The following is an 18,005-nucleotide window of genomic DNA, read 5'->3' as shown; positions in this document are numbered from 1 at the left end:
ACTTGTGTCATGGGGGTTTGTGGTACAGATTATTTCGTCACCCAGGTAGTAAGCCCAGTACCCATTGGTTATTTTTCCTGATCATCTCCCTCTTCCCACCCTCCACCCTCTAATAGGCCCCAGTGTGTGTTGTTCCTCTCTATGTGTCCATGTGTTCTCAGCATTTAAATCCCACTTATCAGTGAGAACATGCAGTGTTTGGTTTTCTGTTACTGCATTAGTTTGTGAGGAATAGTTGCCTCTAGCTCTATCCATATCCCTGCAAATGACATGACCTCATTCTTTTTTTGTGGCTGCATAGTCTTCCATGGTGTGTATGTACCATGTTTCCTTTATCCAGTCTACCATTGATGGGCATTTAGGTTGATTCCATGTCTTTGCTATTGTGAACAGTGCTGCAGTGAATATACACATGTATGTGTCTTTATAATAGAATCATTTATATTCCTTTCAGTATATAGCTGGTAATGGGATTGCTGGGTCGAATGATATTTCTGTCTTTAGGTCTTTGAGGAATTACCACACTGTCTTCCACAATGGTTGAACTAATTTACACCCCTGCCTGCAACAGGACATAATCATTACTTTTTCTCCACAACGTTGTCAGCATCTGTTTGTTTGCTTTTTTTTTTTTTTTTTGGACTTTTTAATCATAGCCAAAAAAATGTTATTTTAAACTTTTATTTTAGATGTTAAAAAAGGTCCTCATGTTCACCCTAAGAGATTCCATGTTCCTTCCCTCTTCTAGTAAGATTTTTATCCTGTTATAGTATATATTGCCCCTACACACAATGTTAATCCAACACTTCCTCCTATCCCTTTCTTGCTTTAGAATTTATACCCATTAGGGTGCCACATGGTTTTAAAAAGTATAGTATCTACCTACGTTAATAATGCTAGTTCACTCTTTCTTGTTTGTTTGTTTTTAGAGATAGGATCTCACTCTGTCACCTAGGCTGAAGTGCAGCAGCAAGATCATAGCTCACTGCAGCCTAGAACTCCTGGGCTCAAGCAATCTTCTCCTTGGCCTTCCAAAGTTCTAGGATTACAGGTGTGAACCACCATACCTGGCCTGATTTACTTTTTTATACATTGAAAAATATGCATAAAGCTCACATTGAGTGGTTCTTGTCACTGGGTATGTAGAGCCAGGGGCGGTGGCTCACGCCTGTAATCCCAGCACTTTGGGAGGGTGAGGTGGGCGGATCATAAGGTCAAGAGATCAAGGCCATCCTGGCCAACATGGTGAAACCCCATCTCTCCTAAAAATACAAAAATTAGCTGGGCATGGTGGCGCGTGTCTGTAGTCCCAGCCACTCAGGAGGCTGAGGAAGGAGAATGACTTGAACTGGGAAGCAGAGGTTTCAGTGAGCCAAGATCATGCCACTGCACTCCAGCCTGGCAACAGAGTGAGACTCAATCTCAAAAAAAAAAAAAAATTCACCCATGGAGAATACAAACAAATCTCATCATGGTCCTGTTTCCACCAACAGGATGAGCATCTTCTGGGGAGGAGCTGGTGCTTGATACCTCTGTTTTAAAGGAGTTCCCTAAGAGAGTAAAATGCATGGCACGTGGGAAGAACCAACTGTCTGCAGTGGACCAGGCACCATGTTTGGTGCCCGGCATTCCAAGAGTGAACAAGTTAGACTTGGGCACCGTCTCCTCTAAGACTCTGGTCTTGCAGAAATCCCACAGCAACGTCTCTTTGAATCCAGTGAGCTTGTCACCAAATGCATTGTATTCTGAGACCCTGCAATTATTGCATAAAAATGGTTTAATTAATTACAACATGCCAGACATAAACACTTGATTCTTGGCCTTTAAAGCTCAGATACCAGACTGTCTGGCTCTAAGCTGCATGCCTGGCAAATGGAGTGCACAATGCCTGGCACATAGATGGGAATCAATAGATGTTTCTCTTTCATGAACAATTGAATAAAAGAGCAATGTTTGCTGTAAAGGAATTGTTTGCTAACTTCACATTTTCAGTTATTAGTTGTGGGGAAAAACTGCCCAGAGGCAAATTTCCTGATTCCTGTTTATTAGAAAATAAACACTTGCAAAAAAGGCTGTTCTTATTACATCTTCCAAGTCTATTAAATTTCAAGCATATTACAGTCTTTACTGCTAAATTTTACAAATTGTCCTTTATTCAAAGTGAGATAAATTAGATTTAGGTTTCTTCTTCTTATTGTGCCTCCAGATTCTCTCTGTCTCCCTCACTCTTTTTTATTATTCTTATTGTTCCACTTTTATTTATGTTTTCTTTCTTTCTTTTTTTTTTTGGCAAGGATAAGAAGATTTTGATTCTGGTACTTCTTGCTGGATGACTTTGGGAGCGTTGGGAAAGTTTTGTGGCCTGCATTTTCTCATCTGCGTAATGGCAATAACATTTTCCACATTGTGCTGTAGGACAAGAATAATACTAATATATCAAAACACATTTGACTGGGCGCAGTGGCTCATGCCTGTAATCCCAGCACTTTGGGAAACTGAGGCGGGTGAATCACTTGAGGTCAAGAGTTCAAGACCAGCCTGGCCAACATGGTGAAACCTCTTCTCTAGTAAAATACAAATATTAGCCAGGTCTGGTAGTGTGTGCCTGTAATCTCAGCTACTTGGGAGGTTGAGGCAGGAGAATTGTTTAAACCCAGGAGATGGAGGTTGAAGTGAACCGAGATTGCGCCACTGCACTCCAGCCTGGGTGAGAGAGTAAGACTCTGTCTCAAACAAAACAAAACAAAAAAACAAAAAAAAAACCCCACAAAAAAACAAGACAAGAAAACAAAACAACCCCCCCCCCACATTTACACATTTAACTTGATATGTAGGAAGTACTAAAAATGTCAAATTTTAGTAGAATAAATATATTCCAAATAGTTTATATTTGAAACAAATGTATTCCAAATATATTCATTTTACAGATGAGGAAAATGAGACTTGGAGAGTTTCACCAATACACTCAAGGTCTTATAGCTCCCTAGGACTGGACATATGCTTAGAGTGTGATGGCAGTGGGAGAGCCATGGGGAGGGGTGTACGTTGGTTCTAGGAAACACAGAGATAGTAGGAAAGTAGCATGGGCAGGACTCTATCAACTGTGTATAAATCTATCACAAATTTCAGGTCTGAGGGTAGCCGTGAGGCTGCTGATACAATAATAGCAGGAGAGATCCCTGACTCCACCCTTCAGGAGGCTCCAGCATGTTGGCTTTCAACCGGTTCCTAAATCTTTCAGCTTGTCTTCTCTGCAGTGAACATCCTAGGGCTTCTGTCCTTTCCTTGTATTTCTGGTCCTCTTGAATCATCCTCTTCCTCACATTTGTTTCCTCTCACGTTCCTCATCTCTTTAGCTGATGTGGTCGAATGCCAGGTGGTATCCTGGCTAAGTCTCAGCCAATCCCGGCTTATGGGAACAAGAATGAGAAACTCGGGATTCTACGCTTCTTCCTAGTTCCTTGTGATTTTTAAGCTGTGTTTATGCTGAGCTGGGTGCATGCTGTGTTTTTGTAGTCAATTTTTCCTCATCAGGGAGTCCCTTTTGCATACATCTTTCCTGAACCTGGGACTGACTGATTCCCCTGATTTTGAGTGTATTTTCCTAACAAAGACAAGCAGTGCACTTTGGCACAGCCGCTTGGTATTTTTCCTAGAATGCTAGAAGGAAGCAGATATTCATTTGGTTTTCGCCAGTCTCTCTTTTTCTAAATTGTCCCATTTGGCTCAGGCCGTTGGCTTTAGTCATTCGAAGAGGGATGTAGGAAACTGTTCCTCTCGGTTTATGAGCTTAAGCCTAAGTACATCAACATGTGCCTGACCAGGACAGAGATTTCCATGAATATTTCTGGGCCATCAGAGCTCTGTGAAGAGTGTTCCTGCATTCCAGATGCAGGGCTCGCATGTGCAAATCCCACGTGGAGGTCATGGTTCACTAACTCTGGAGGGCCACCTAGAGAAAAGAAGTGATTTGGGATAATCACTCTGCAAACTGTAGACCAGAGACCCAGAAACCACCCTTCTTTTGGCGCTGTTTAGAATTTGGGCAAGGAGCCACAGACACATTTTCGAGGTGAGGACAACTGCGTTTTCCTTTTCATAATTAAAAAAACCCATCTTTAGCATTTTTGGAATAAGCAATATTCATCTCTCAATTAGTGTTAACAGCTAATCAGGGTGCAGCAGGATGGTAGAGCTTTCCTCAAACAGCAGGCAGCTTGTTTTATTTTTTCAATGCCACTTAAAGATTATTTGAAAAATCTCCTTCAGAGACCAGTGCGTGGGGAGCCACCTACCCCAGTCAGAATTTAAAATGATCCAAAATACAATATTAATGATTGATGCAGAAGCTCACAGTTTGGTGCTGGGGTTTAATTAGATAAGCATTGCAGCTGTTTTCGGGTGGAAGCAACCTGATGGGACATGGAGCTGTTATGTGGCTTCCCATCTACGGGGCATCTATTGAAGCGGAAACAGAAGCAAGCTACGAGGAATTACGATGATTACATTTTTTTTTTTCAGTGCTGAAATGAGTAGAAGTCTGATTGTGGGGGAGGAAAAAGCATTTTGTAATTAAAAAGGTAGGTTTGGATCGTCTATTCATTTGCCCATGAACTTAACATTCATAAAAAATCAGCTAGTTGCAGCCAAGCAAAGACCTGGCAAGCTGTATGTAAAGAAGTTACATGTGTGGCTCTTTTGGCCTCTACCACTTGGCACATACAAAATCCTCTTGCCTCAAACCCATCCTTCCCTTTGCAAACATCAAGTCATGTCAGGCTGCCTAATGTCTTACGCATGCAGACAAATACCTCTAATGGGCTGCTTTGGAATTGCTTTCTCTCCCTGAAAACTTGAGAAGAATTTAAACTGGGGTCCATTTCACTGTATGTCACTTTCTAGGTCAAAGGGACTTGTCAGCATTTGGTTATGATAAGAGGACGTTCCTGTGTCTCAAGCTGGAAATGGCTAGAATGTATGGTGAAGTCTGTTTACAACTAAGCTTCAGCCTGTATGTATGACCTCTGGTCATGAGAGACATCTCATGAGGGCAATTTATTGAGGCTTATTGTAAATTAAATGCCCCAAATTTCCAGGATGTATCCCACCACAACGAGGCTTGAAACTCTGTTCATTGAAAGTGGCATTGTTAAATTGATTTTTAAATCATCTCTACCCAATAAAAAGGAAGCCTGTCTGTTTTGTGTTGTAAAATAATTATACTAGCCACCTGGTTATCTATGAGATAAATTTTTAATTGTTTATTATCAATAACTACAAAATGTGAAGTTATATGAGAATGCTAAGTGTATTATTTTTATTGTGTGGATGAAGCTTACTGAGTCTTCTCCTGATTGTTCTAAATCAATTTCTGCCTGACTCTGTGAACAGGAGAGAAATGAATCTTTTGGAAGGTGCATTAACTCTCTCGGGTTATTAAATTGTCATTCTTTGCACTGAAAAGGGACTTAAGAACTGCTTTCTCCCTTCTGGTTAGAGGTGTTGGAAGGTAAAGAACTAGGGATTAGAAAGCTTGAAAAATGGAGCCTTGGTTTGTCCATTTTCTAGCTGTGTGATCTTGTTCAGTTTGCCAAACTTTGAATCTCTCCTCATTTGCAAAATCAAAACAATACCACCTGCCTTGCTTATCTCATAGGATACTTCTGAAGATCTAGTTGAATGAAACATGACTTCAGGTTGAGACCTGAAGCTAGGCATGTCTAATATTCTGCACACAAACTGGAATAAATTAACGTAATAAATCAACAGGGTCTTCTGTGAGGCGGTTCCCTGCAGTCCATGCTACTGAGAATAGATGAGTCTGTCTCTCTTAAACCTTCCGTTGATCAAGGATGATGGTGAAATATTTGGATTTCTAAAGCTTCTTCTAATAAGTAATAACTCTTACCACCTGCCTATTTTAAGAGGTGTGGAGAGACTGTAGGGTTATTCAGGCAGATATAGAGATGAAGAAAATGAGATTTTTGCATGACCCAGTGAATTACAAGTTAGACCTTGGACCCAGGACTTCTGATTCCAAGGTGAGTGTTACCTCCTTTACAGCGGATTATCTCTGCAGACAGTATGTAAAATTAATGGAAATGAGGAGGTGGGCTATGAGGGAAATGTATGATCAATTCTGGAATTGCAGAGTGCAGATGTCAACAAAGCAGACAATTCATTAAAGAATATCAGTAGGCTGAACAGCATGGTTGCCATGAGATGCACCGCAGATCACTGTTTTGTGTATACAAGACAGTTGGCTATATTGTGGATTTTTAAAAAAGTAAAACAGGCCAGGTACAGTGGCTCACACCTGTAATCCCAGCAATTTGGGAGGCCAGGGCAGATGGATCACCTGAGGTCAGGAGTTCGAGACCAGCCTGGCCAACATGGCAAAACCCCGTCTCTACAAATAAAAAAATTAGCTGGACGTTGTGGTATATGGCTGTAATCCCAGCTACTTGGGAGGCTGAGGCAGGAGAATCTCTTGAACCCAGGAGGCAGAGGTTGAAGTGAGCCAAGATCGTGCCACTATACTCCATCCTGGACAACAGAGTGAGACTCTGCCTCAAAAAAAAAAAAAAAGAATAAAATAAAATAAAAATAAAACATACTCCTTTTAGTTGCATGCAATAATGATTGTTGATCGTTTGCAAGTGATTCTTCCATACGTGTTCCCTTGATAAAGTAATTGATCAACATATGGTCCCTTCATGCCTTTCTAATTGATGCTAATGGAAAAGCTGACAACAGTAAGTGATAGGGTTATTGTAATACTCCATCAAGATCTCTGAGGATAGAGATGGATTACAGTGCTTTAAACATTACTATAGATCCTGAAGGCAATCAATAGACGCTACTGAGGATGGAAAAGCCTGGTGGACTGCTGAGTAAAAGGTAGGCGTAATATTTTGAATAAAGGGAGTGGATAGAATGTAGGAAATGCTAATACATAGTTAATGCAATACATACAGGGCTTGTAATGTATAGACAAGTGCTTACCTTGTAGAATAATGGTAATTTTGATGAAGGATAAACAGCAATTATTGGTACCTATCGGTCTTTCAATCCAGTGAATGGTCTTTCAGAGTTCAAATGTGGGCTGCGTTATCTGTCCCAAGGTTACATTTTCCACTGAATAACAGTGACCCCAAATCAAGCTACTTTTCACATGCCGTAGTGAAGTACTCGACTGAACACTCCTGCAGCACTCATTACATGCCTCTGTTATATTAAGCAGTCGAGGCCACAGATCTGATTGAGATGCCTCAGAGAAAGGTTATTGAGAAGAGCAGAGGGCCTACCATCAAGCATTAAGGCACCCCAACACTTATAGGCTATGTAAATGAGGATTTGAGACGTAGAGCCAATGAGTCGCTGGGGGCAGGAGCACAGTTAGGAGAGGGTGACATCACTATAGAAATCCAAAGGAAGAAAGTATTTCACCAAGAAGGGTGTGGCCAACGGGGCTGAGTTGTTGGGGAAGATGAGGGCTGAACAAGGTCTGTTGGCTCAAGTAATATGGAGACCACTAGAGAATTTGGCAAGGGCTGTTTTGGTGAAATGGAGTGAGCAGAAATCATATCTCTGGGTTGAGAAGTGAGTGAGGGTTGTGTAAAGGAAACAGAAAGTACATACAATGATCTGACTTGGAGTTATTTTAGAATCCATGATGCCATTTTTCCATGTATTCCCCTGGAGTCACAGTTAAGACAAGCTGTGAAGGATTCCATCCAGAAAGGCCCCCATCCATCTGGAGCTAATATTATTTCCAGCACTCAGGGTAGCTCCTGAGAACCAACTAATCCTGTTGCCAGCCCACCTGGTGTAGGATTTCCAGGAGCAGCCGGCTTCTTCTAGAGAGGCCCAATTCCTCCAATCCATCAGAGACTTCAGAGTCCAGATCTGTGGACATTTCTAGGTCATTTCTTTCCCCCATGACTCATCCATGTCTTTCACACAAGCTTAACAAGGTCCCCTGGTCACTGTCCTCTTCACATGGCCATGTGTTTCCTTCTCTCTGGACCTGATGTAATTGTTCTTCTTCTAAACTTTTCCCCTGTGCTCTGTGGAACCTCTATTAGTTGCAAACAATTTCATGCACACTCTTCACCTAGTTACAGCAAATTTCACCGTTTCTTGGCTCTCACTGAAACCTTTGCTCTCAAGTGGATGCTCTCATTTGGGTTGGGGTCCTCCTTGCTCTGAGTCCCTTGCCAGATCTTCACTCATTCACCATGTTTCCTGGTCACTTCCCTTCTTTCAGGGAGCCCCTGGTCCTGCTGCCCATCTCTTTGTCTCAAGCATGTGCGACTCACCCTCCACTCTGGGATCTTACCTTCTTTTCTACCTCAACAGACCAGGACATGGCAGGACCCACTATCCCAATCTATCCCCCATCTGACTACTTCTTCTGCCTTCTTGCTCCCAGGCCCGACAGTCCTCAACCTGGGCTGATGCAGCCTTGGGAATCAGCCTCCTGTTTCTGCTCTTGCCCTATATGGCATCTTCCATCTTCCATGGTACCCAGAAGGATGTCTTAAAAATGTGTCACATTGGCCAGGTGTGGTGGCTCACACCTGTAATCCCAGTACTTTGGGAGGCCAAGGCAGGCGGACCACGAGGTCAGGAGATCGTGACTACTGGCTAACATGGTGAAACCCCGTCTCTACTAAAAATACAAAAAATTACCCGGGTGTGGTGGTGGGTGCCTGTAGTTCCATCTACTTGGGAGGCTGAGGCAGGAGAATGGTGTGAACCTGGGCAGCAGAGCTTGAAGTGAGCAGAGATTGCGCCACTGCACTCCAGCCTGGGCAACAGAGCAAGACTCTGTCTCATAAAAAAATAAAAACAAAAAGTGTCACATTGTATCACCCCTCCAGGAACTTTTCTTCATACCAAGATTGAACTCCAAAGCCTTACCATGTTACCATGTCTGGAAAGGCCTCGGGGGTGGGCCCCTCTCTGCCCTCATCTCCTACCACATCCGTCTTGCTCAGACTACTCCAGCCACCCCCAACTCTACCAAACTCATTCCTGCCCCACAGCATCCTCTTCCAGAGAGCTCCTCTTTCAGTCATCCACAGAGCTCACCCCTTGCTGCATCCATTTCCCCACTCAAATGCCAACTCTCCCTGGTCACTTTAAGTACAAGACTTCCTTCCTCTCCCTGTCCCCAATACCACTCTCAATCCTGATGCTGGGCACACATCAGAACCAGAATTATCATCTCCTTCGGTGTGTTAGCATCTCTCTCCTCCATTAAGTGCCTGGAAGGTGGGGATCTGTGTGCCGTGCCCGCCGCTGTCTCCTCAGTGCCTGCTGTAGAACTGAGTACATCCTGTATGCCAAATAAACCCTTGTTGGATGATGAAGGAACAAGGTAGCCAATTCACTCTTCTCCAGTCACTTTGTCTTGAAGCCATAAAATAAGTTCTCGTGGCATCCAGACGTGTTGGGCTAGAGACATAAAATAGCAGTTCTTCTCCCAAAGTGCTACCACTGAAGAGTGGACCTCCTCCGCGCCTTCTCGGCGTCACTCTCGTAACAATGCAGTCACTCGCAGGTCTCAGGCTGGGCTCATTCCAGCCCTATCTCTTCTAGACTTTTGTCTACCCTCTAAAGGACTCCTTGGTACCTGGCATAGGCCAGCCCATGAGGCTGGTCCCCATTTAGAATGGAGGAGAGTTGTGGTTCTCTCTTCTGAGTCTTCTCTCCCCTCTATGGGGCAGGGACGAGTGGAACTAAATGAAGGTGACAAGGCAGACGTCTCCTGCCTGACAGCCAGCAGCTGTCAGAGTTGTTGGGCTCTCTGTGCTGTTATTGTCCTCTTGGCAAGGACATGTCTCGGCAAGCCTGTGCAATAACTGAAAGTTTTTCTAAACTTAAAATGTTGAGTTCTTAGGACTTTTGGGCTCAGCTTTGGGCCTTAGTTGCAATTCTGAGAAAAGCAGAGAAAACATACCAAGCCCCAGTATCATCCTTTCAACTAAAGGTCCAGGAACAGCTCAACTGCTGAGACTGTGCAATGAATGCACCGCTCTGGCCTCAGCTTCCTGGCTTTCCAGTGTCCCCACTCTCTTGGGCCACTGCAAGACTGTTAGCCTCCTTACCTACCATCCTCTAGGGACTTGCCCTTGTTCCCCACCCTGCCTATACCTTAGGGGTGATCACTTCAGCCTCCTCAGGTCTTCCTGGATGCCCCCAAACACAGCAGGCTCTTCCTTGTCGCACCACGTCTGTCATGGCCCTTACCCACCATCTGAAATTCTGATTTCCTTGTTTATCTTCTTGTTTCTAGTTTGCCTCTAGTGCACAGTACTGGAACAACTCTTGCCTGTGTTGCTCACCACTGTGTCTCCAATGCTCAGGCTAAATCTTGGCATGTATCAGGCACTCAGTAAACACGTGTTGAATGAGTAAAGACATTTCGGCCGGGCGCGGTGGCTCAAGCCTGTAATCCCAGCACTTTGGGAGGCTGAGACGAGTGGATCACGAGGTCAGGAGATCGAGACCATCCTGACGAACACGGTGAAACCCCGTCTCTACTAAAAATACAAAAACTAGCCGGGCGAGGCGGCGGGCGCCTGTAGTCCCAGCTACTCGGGAGGCTGAGGCAGGAGAATGGCGTAAACCCGGGAGGCGGAGCTTGCAGTGAGCTGAGATCCGGCCACTGCACTCCAGTCCGGGCGACAGAGCGAGACTCCGCCTCAAAAAAAAAAAAAAAAAAAGACATTTCAACAATTGCCTTGCCAATGTCTTCAGTGCTCTTGCCCTCTAATGCCTTCTCCACCCATCCATCTAGAAGCCAATCTTGGTCAATCTGCATCTCCTTTTCTTGTCCGTATCCTGGCCTGCTGAGCATGGCTGGAGGAAATCATGCAATGTTTGGGTTGCAGCTGCTACCAGTCCATGATCCCCAACCTCAGTGGAGGGCGACCATTCTTCTGTGAGTCTCAGTCATCTCTCTTCCACCTGCCACCGTATTTACTTCAAGCCTTCCTCAGTTTCCTTGTGCCTCCTGACCCACCTGGGAAAGTGAAAGATATCAGATGGGAATTGGCTCAACTGTCCAGCCTCCCTGACACTTGTCTTCATCCATCCTCACATTCTTCAGTCATTTCAATGTGGTGTGGACTGTCCTTCCCTTCTCCTCCATAAGCACACACCTTCCACTGTGCTCTCCCACCTGCTCAGGGGTTCCCTCCATCTGGCAGCCTTGCTCCTGGGGCTTCCACAGCTTCTTTCTTACTGATTCTTTGCCATCAGTATTTAAACATGATCAAACCTCTCCAGTTGCCAAAAAAAAAAGGAAAACAAACCCTCAAACCCACCCTCTCACCAATGTTTCTTTTAGATTCTTTCTTCTCTCATTCATTTCCTTTCTTTACATGTTTTTCATTGAATGCCTTTACTCCTGTTCATTCTGAAATCCTCTACAATCTCATTCCGCCCCTGCCACACTAAAGACCCCTGCTTTTCTGGAACCAAATACTCTTAGGCTGATGAATAATTTAGGCTGCGGTGCATGCAGGCCATTGTCTCAGCTCCACTCTGGGGAATTAAAGAAGCAAAGGCTTTCCATCTCTTTATTGGGTTTCTCCTAAGAACCAAGTGGTACAAAGACCCAGAATTCTCAGGGAAACCAGCCCAGTAGCCACACATTTGCTTTTACCTTCCCTATACCTTCATGACCAGTATCATTCTCAGGAGGTGGTGCCTTTCTATTTCCGCCCTACCCGCCTCACCCGCCCCACCCGCCTCACCCGCCTCTGTTTGCTGTTTTCATTTGGAGCACATGGTATGGTTTGCCTCACTATGGCAATCCCTGCTTCTTCTTTGGGAATGATCTGGACCTTGGCAAAAGTCTAGAAAAGAGTGCGTTTGGGTGCCTTCTTCCCACAAGATCCCCCCTAAGTCGTGACCTGAGGATGGAAGTTTTCTCTTGTGCTTGGATCCATATGTTCTATGTAACTGTAAAGCAGATGCCCAGTCTTATCTCTGGGGTAGACTTCACAGGTTGTCTGGGCCCCACGTGTGTCTCATGGAAAGAGCAGAAGGTCACACTGTCCCAAGGCTCCTCCAGGAGTTTGGAAGTATCTGCTGCAGATGGCTAGAGACAGATGGTTTTGAGTGGCTTGACAACAAAAAAATGCTGTGCAAGTTCAACTGAATTCTTTGTTATTTTTTTACTTTATTTATTTATTTTTTGAGATGGAGTCTGTCTCTGTCACCCAGGCTGGAGTACAGTCGCGCAATCTCGGCTCACTGCAACCTCTGCCTCCCAGGTTCAAGCAATTATCTTGCCTCAGCCTCTCAAGTAGCTGGGATTACAGGCGCCTGCCACCACGCCCGGCTAATTTTTGTAATTTTAGTAGAGTCAGGTTTCACCATGTTGACCAGGTGGGTCTCAAACACCTGACCTCAAGTGATCCGCCCCTGTTAGCCTCCAAAAGTGCTGGGATTACAGGTGTGAGCCACTGCACTTGGCCTGAATTCTTTTTTAAAGACTTCTGATTTTCACACACTCATTAAATCGCTTGGAATAGGAAGAAAGGATGAGAGGTAAACATTTTGGCAAGAGGAAGGTGGGAACTAGTGGTAAATAGGTAGAAGAGAGTCCATGGTGAAGGAGGGCTGGAGGATGGATGTGCTTGCCTGGTTGCTAGGCAGAAAACACCATCACTGGTGCATTGTGCCTTTTGCAGGCAGTGTTGTTTTGCTAATTTCCTGCTCCATCCCTCCAGGTTCCCTGCATTTCAAAAACATACCATATTAACTGCTAGCTCACTAACCTCACACCCTTCCAGGTTCCTTGGCCTGAAATTATCTTTCTTATGAATTTTTGTTTGAACTCTTATTCCTTCAAGGCCCAACTCCAATGCCACCTCCTCCACAAAGCCCTCTCTGATACCTATACCAGCAACCTCAATGAAATGGATTTTTCCTTCTTGCTTGGTCACCTCAGCATTTTGTGTTACTATAATACTTTTTCTGAGAAGTACCTGGTTCAGAGAACTGGTTAAGAGAAAGACTATGGGCTCTATAGAGTCAGGCAGACCCAGGCTCATGCACAATTGATGATTTAGTCTGTGTGACCTTGGCTGAGTCACTTCTCTGGGCCTCTGTTCTCCCACCTTTGGAGGTGTAATAATACCCCAATCAGAGGACTGTGGTGAGGATGGGGAGGAGGAATATGAAGCTCTCTACATGAACTCCGTGTTCTCTAAGTTCACCCTGACCCATTGCATCTGCTGGGCACTAGGGCTACTGGCTTTCTCATCCTCATTAGATGGACAGTTCTGTGAGTGCAGCGTTAATACCCTTATCAATATAACATGCTCCTAGAGGGCCTAGCACCATGCTTAGTAAGTGCACATCAAATGTTTGACATATTAATTCCAATTTCCTTAGACTGTTACCTCCCAAATTTGTTTACCTCCCGGTGCTTGTAGAAAGTGATAATATTTGTATGGATAACTTGGTGGGGATGTGAGGGCATCAGTGCGGTGCTTGGTGAGAAGATCAAACCCATTTTCTTTATCCTATATAATTGTGGTAAAGAAAATAAGGTATTAAGAAATATATTAAATATTTTATTTGTATAATACTTCAAAGCACGACCTCTTTAAATTAGTGGCCCAAGGAAGTTATAAGAATAGAATTCAAATATAATTTTGAGTGATTCTGAAAACATTGTGTTTTACATTTTGTATTCACTGTGAAATATTTATAAATATCAATAACTCTCAGGACACTGGGAGTCTGTTCTAGGGAACACTGATGAGGAGGAAGAGCTTTAGTCAATGTTTGACTAAAGTTGCAGACTGTTTTCAAAGTGAGGAAACGGATTGGCCCACGAGTGATGCCCTGGTGGGGGTCAGAAGTGGGTCAACGCAGCAGCGGGAGTTAGTACAGCATGGCCAATCTGAGCTCAGTCACCTGGCAGGTCATCAGCAGATAATATTGCCTAAATACTTCTTGACTTTCAACGGAGTGCACTTTCTCCTGTTTTCGCTCACAAGGCACCTTGATCTTCAATGAATGTCCTTTGTTAAATTGCAAGGGACATCCTAACAAGGTCACTGACTTCTTTTGGGCATGGCTCACGCTTGTAACTTGGAGTTTCTGATTCCACGTCGCATGTAGGTTGGCCTTGTTTGCTGTAAGATTCTGGAATGACTTTGAATAATACTGTTGATTCCAAGGGACCCACTGCCTGCCAAAACTGTGTTCCAGGGGAAGAGATGGAAAGGAAGCAGAGAGGTACAACCTCAGGGATTGGAAAATTAGACAGACGTAGCCATCTGTTACCGCTTCCACCTCGCTCATGGGCGGCTGTTATTACAAGGCTATTTTTACAGGTGCATATTTTTGTTATGTTTGTCCTCCACTCGTCTTTCTGGGCTCATTTTGAAGCACTTGAGGCAATCCAGGGAGCCCTTTGGCTCTGTAAAGACTGCAGGATGGCTCAGAGCCTGGCATGGTAGGAGAGGATCTGTCCTGACATTCTGGTGTATTTCTACATCCAAGGATGGGAAGGGCATTTGGTGGCAATGGTGGGAGAGCGGGCTCAATGGGGCACCAGTTTGAACAGACAAAAGATGTTGAGCAGACATATTGGGTTACTTGCAAGATAACTTCAATTTCCCCACAGATGCCAAACTGAAATACTTGTGGGGCACACTAATCTCAATAACATGGAGAATGGTGAGACCAAGTTGAACTCAAATACATATGGGCACATAAGTATTTCCACCTTTATAATCTGACCCTAAAAGTGGTGATGTACAATACGCCAAATCACCTAGGCCTCAGTGAAACTTCTTTTCATGTTGTGCTCTATTTGACTTCTAGAAATTACCATTTAGAGGGAAGCTCAGATGATAAAACCCAAGTATTCCAAGCTTTCTTTCTGCCTGGCACAAGTATTTATCATTTGTTTACATTATTCATACATTAAATGCAAAGCAGTTATTAAACATCCACCATGAATCAAGTACCCTGCTAGATGCTGAGGACATGGGGCTGGATAAAACAGTCCTTGCTCTCAGGAAGCTCCCAGAGTAGTCTACAGGTTTGCCCAGTGTGATACGTGCTGTTATGAAGATCACAGGGTACACCACGGAGAGAGAGAAGAGGGGAACTTAAATCAGCCTGAGCTGTCAGAGGCACTTCATGTAAGAGGCAGTGTGTGTGTCTGGATTCCTTTCCTCAGGAGGAAGGAAATACTCGTTGAGTGAATGAAGACTACGGAAGGAATAGGACATTGGTCTGAAAACAACAGCACAAGCAAAAGGTCCTGAGGTGGGAGCAATGTGGCCCGTTCTTGGTATGAGAGGCAGCAGGGACTTTGATAAAGCCAGAGGACAAGGTGTCTGGTGGACGGGGAGAATGGCTGATGAGACAGGAGAGATAGGTGAGCACTAGATCCTGAAGGGTCTCCCAAGACATGCCGGGACTTTCTTATGAAAGCCATAGGGAGCTGGTGAAATCGCGAGAATAGATGGCGGCAGCATGGCTCTTTTTGAAAATTGACCAAGAAGGGTTGAGGGCCTGAATGGTCATAGTGGCAGCAGGGGTAGAGAAGAGGAGAGGATGCTGAGAGCTATTTAGAGAAATTGGTGCAGATAGGGATGAGTCTCTGCACGGATGTAGGGGACCAGGACAAGGAGGAGTGAAGGATGACTCCCAAGATTCTATGTAGGGAAATGGGTGGGTGGTGGTATCATTAGGGGAGACAGGAATTCAGGAAGCAGAAGTGCATATAGAATGGGGGAGAGACAAGAAGAATTCCCCTGCAGCGTCTTGAGTTGCAGTTGCCAAATGAATAATCCTGCGTTCATTTTCTGTGTGACAGGAACAATCCCATTGTCTACAGAGTGGGCCTGATATTCTGTATTTTCGAGAACTGGCTCCTGACCTGCTCTTCTGTTCCCTCTCCACCTCCTCCTCCACATGAACCCCCAGCAGTCTTCCTGCTGCCCTCTCTATTCATCCCCCTCATCTGTGAGTATCTTCCCTTTGAAGCCTCTTTCCAGCCTCTCCATCCTCATGACTTTCCGTGCCACCCATTGAATGTCACTGTGCCCCAAGCAGCACCACGTGGCATTCTGTGTTGCTCGATGTTTGTCTTCCCTGATGTTCTGCCCTCCCTCACAGAGGTGGGGGCATCCAGCGTGACGGGAGTGAGCTCGACAGGGGTGAGCTGGTGCAGCTGCAGAACATGAAAATAGCTGGCTGACTGCAACACGGTCCATGAGAGAGGCCCCCGGAGGTTGCTGAGTATCTGTTTGAAAAAGGAGATCAAAATGACTGTGTTGTGGGCCATGGGGATGGAGAGACTCACTCATTCTTCACCACTATCTTCTCTTTCGGTAGCAGCACCCTCAGGCCTCTGACTCTTTGCTGTGGCCAGGAACTCCCTGTGGGTTTGGGATGTGGCGATGCTGCCCAGAGAGACCCAGCTGACAGCCTCCCTCTCTGGGTCAGCTGGCCACCCCTCCTGCATCTGAGGACTCACTTCTTCACGTTACTCCTCTTCTTTTCCACTTTCTGAAGCATGGTGGCTGAGCAATCTGAGCGAGTCCATCTCTGACTCTGTGGGAATTGAGGCCCCAGGGTCTTCGAGCCCTCCTTCTGGTAGGGGCAGCACTGCACATCACAAGGTGACTGTGACCTTGGCCTGGGCCTTTGGCGGACAGTGACTCGAGTCCTCCCATCCTCCATCAGCTGAGGTTCTCACCTGTGCACCTGACCATCTTGGTATCCACATAGGAGGCTCTGAAGAGTACCTATACTGGTACATCAGGGTACATTCTAAGCTTGTTAAAGGCGGAGATGTGCTACATCCCTTCAGCACCTAACACTTTCCATAGAACAGATGCTAAGGAAATGTGTTTTGTTGAAAAGGCATATGACTAGGTAAATTTCCTTGAAATGATCAGTAGTAGTTTATATATACATATATAAGTAATACCATATTATTTTCATTATAGTTACCTTTTTTTTGTTTGTTTGAGCACCTACTATGTGTCAGGCACTATTCCAGGCACTCTATGTACATTATTTCTAATCATCTCAACTAAGTGCATTCATCTTGTTTTAGACATGTATTTATTGAGACTTGGTGAGGTTAAGTTGCCTGTCCAAGGCACAGCAAAAGTATCCTGAACTGAGGTTTAAATAGAAGTTATTTTTAGCCATATCCATACTCTTTCATGAGCTCATTCTCACCAGCAAATATCTTTGACAATCAGGTCTATATGTAAGTCAACACCATCACACCGTCCTTTGATCTCGGGCTCTACCCTGTACTTTCTGCCATATGCAGCCACCAGCCCTGTAGCACTCTAGCATGTGTGTGACACGCATGTACATACACACACTTTTCCCTGCCTCTCCCTCCCTCGTACCCCATGCTCCACTAGGAATGGGACCCTTACTCTTCCATGAAATATTTGATGCTTTCTTTCTTCTGTGCTTCTTTTTAATGCACACGATTCTCTCTTCTTATAGTTTTTGCTTATTCCACAATCTTAAGGAGAAATACCCATCAGTGTGTGATATGTTAATATGCTGCCTTAGCTAGTGTTACATAGTTCAGCTATTTTTGAAAAAAAAAAAAAAAAGGATTTCTAGTTTGCCAATACAAATTGGTTTTGCAATATATTTCCCTATATGTTCGTCTTTATATTTCTCCTCCATTTTTCCCCCTCTTCCAAGGTTCCCTTTCTTCAATATTTTCCTTTTGCATCTGTTGGGACTTTAATATCGGGGTTTTCTTGGAGACTTGTTACTGTAAAATACTGCGCCATTTTATTGTAGGACTGGGTAAATACTGTGACTTACTGTGATCAGATCAATTTAATGGCAAGGAAATGCTTATGTTCCAAGACCAATAATTACAATCCATTCCTCACCGGCTTTCCCGCTTCTGGCATGGCTCCCTGCAGTCAATCCTTCATGCAGCTGCCAACTTCATTTTTCTCACCCGCTGCTCT

The 18,005-nt window shown here is 44.5% G+C and overlaps 1 long non-coding RNA gene across 1 annotated transcript; it reads right to left on the bottom strand.

Annotated features, from left to right (window-relative positions):
* Positions 1–2,286: 2,286 nt before the first annotated feature.
* LOC117063383 lies at positions 2,287–7,184 on the bottom strand. Its single transcript, XR_004428892.1, has 3 exons — positions 7,006–7,184; positions 3,822–3,952; positions 2,287–2,376 (listed from the first exon to the last, which is right to left on the bottom strand). It is a non-coding gene; the product is annotated as an uncharacterized LOC117063383 (long non-coding RNA).
* Positions 7,185–18,005: the final 10,821 nt, after the last annotated feature.

Source organism: Trachypithecus francoisi, unplaced genomic scaffold, assembly GCF_009764315.1.
Source record: "Trachypithecus francoisi isolate TF-2019V2 unplaced genomic scaffold, Tfra_2.0 Lachesis_group18, whole genome shotgun sequence".
In the NCBI taxonomy this organism is placed as follows: domain Eukaryota; kingdom Metazoa; phylum Chordata; class Mammalia; order Primates; family Cercopithecidae; genus Trachypithecus; species Trachypithecus francoisi.
Note: the sequence above shows the minus strand (reverse complement) of the source record. Positions and strands in the feature narration are given on the sequence as shown.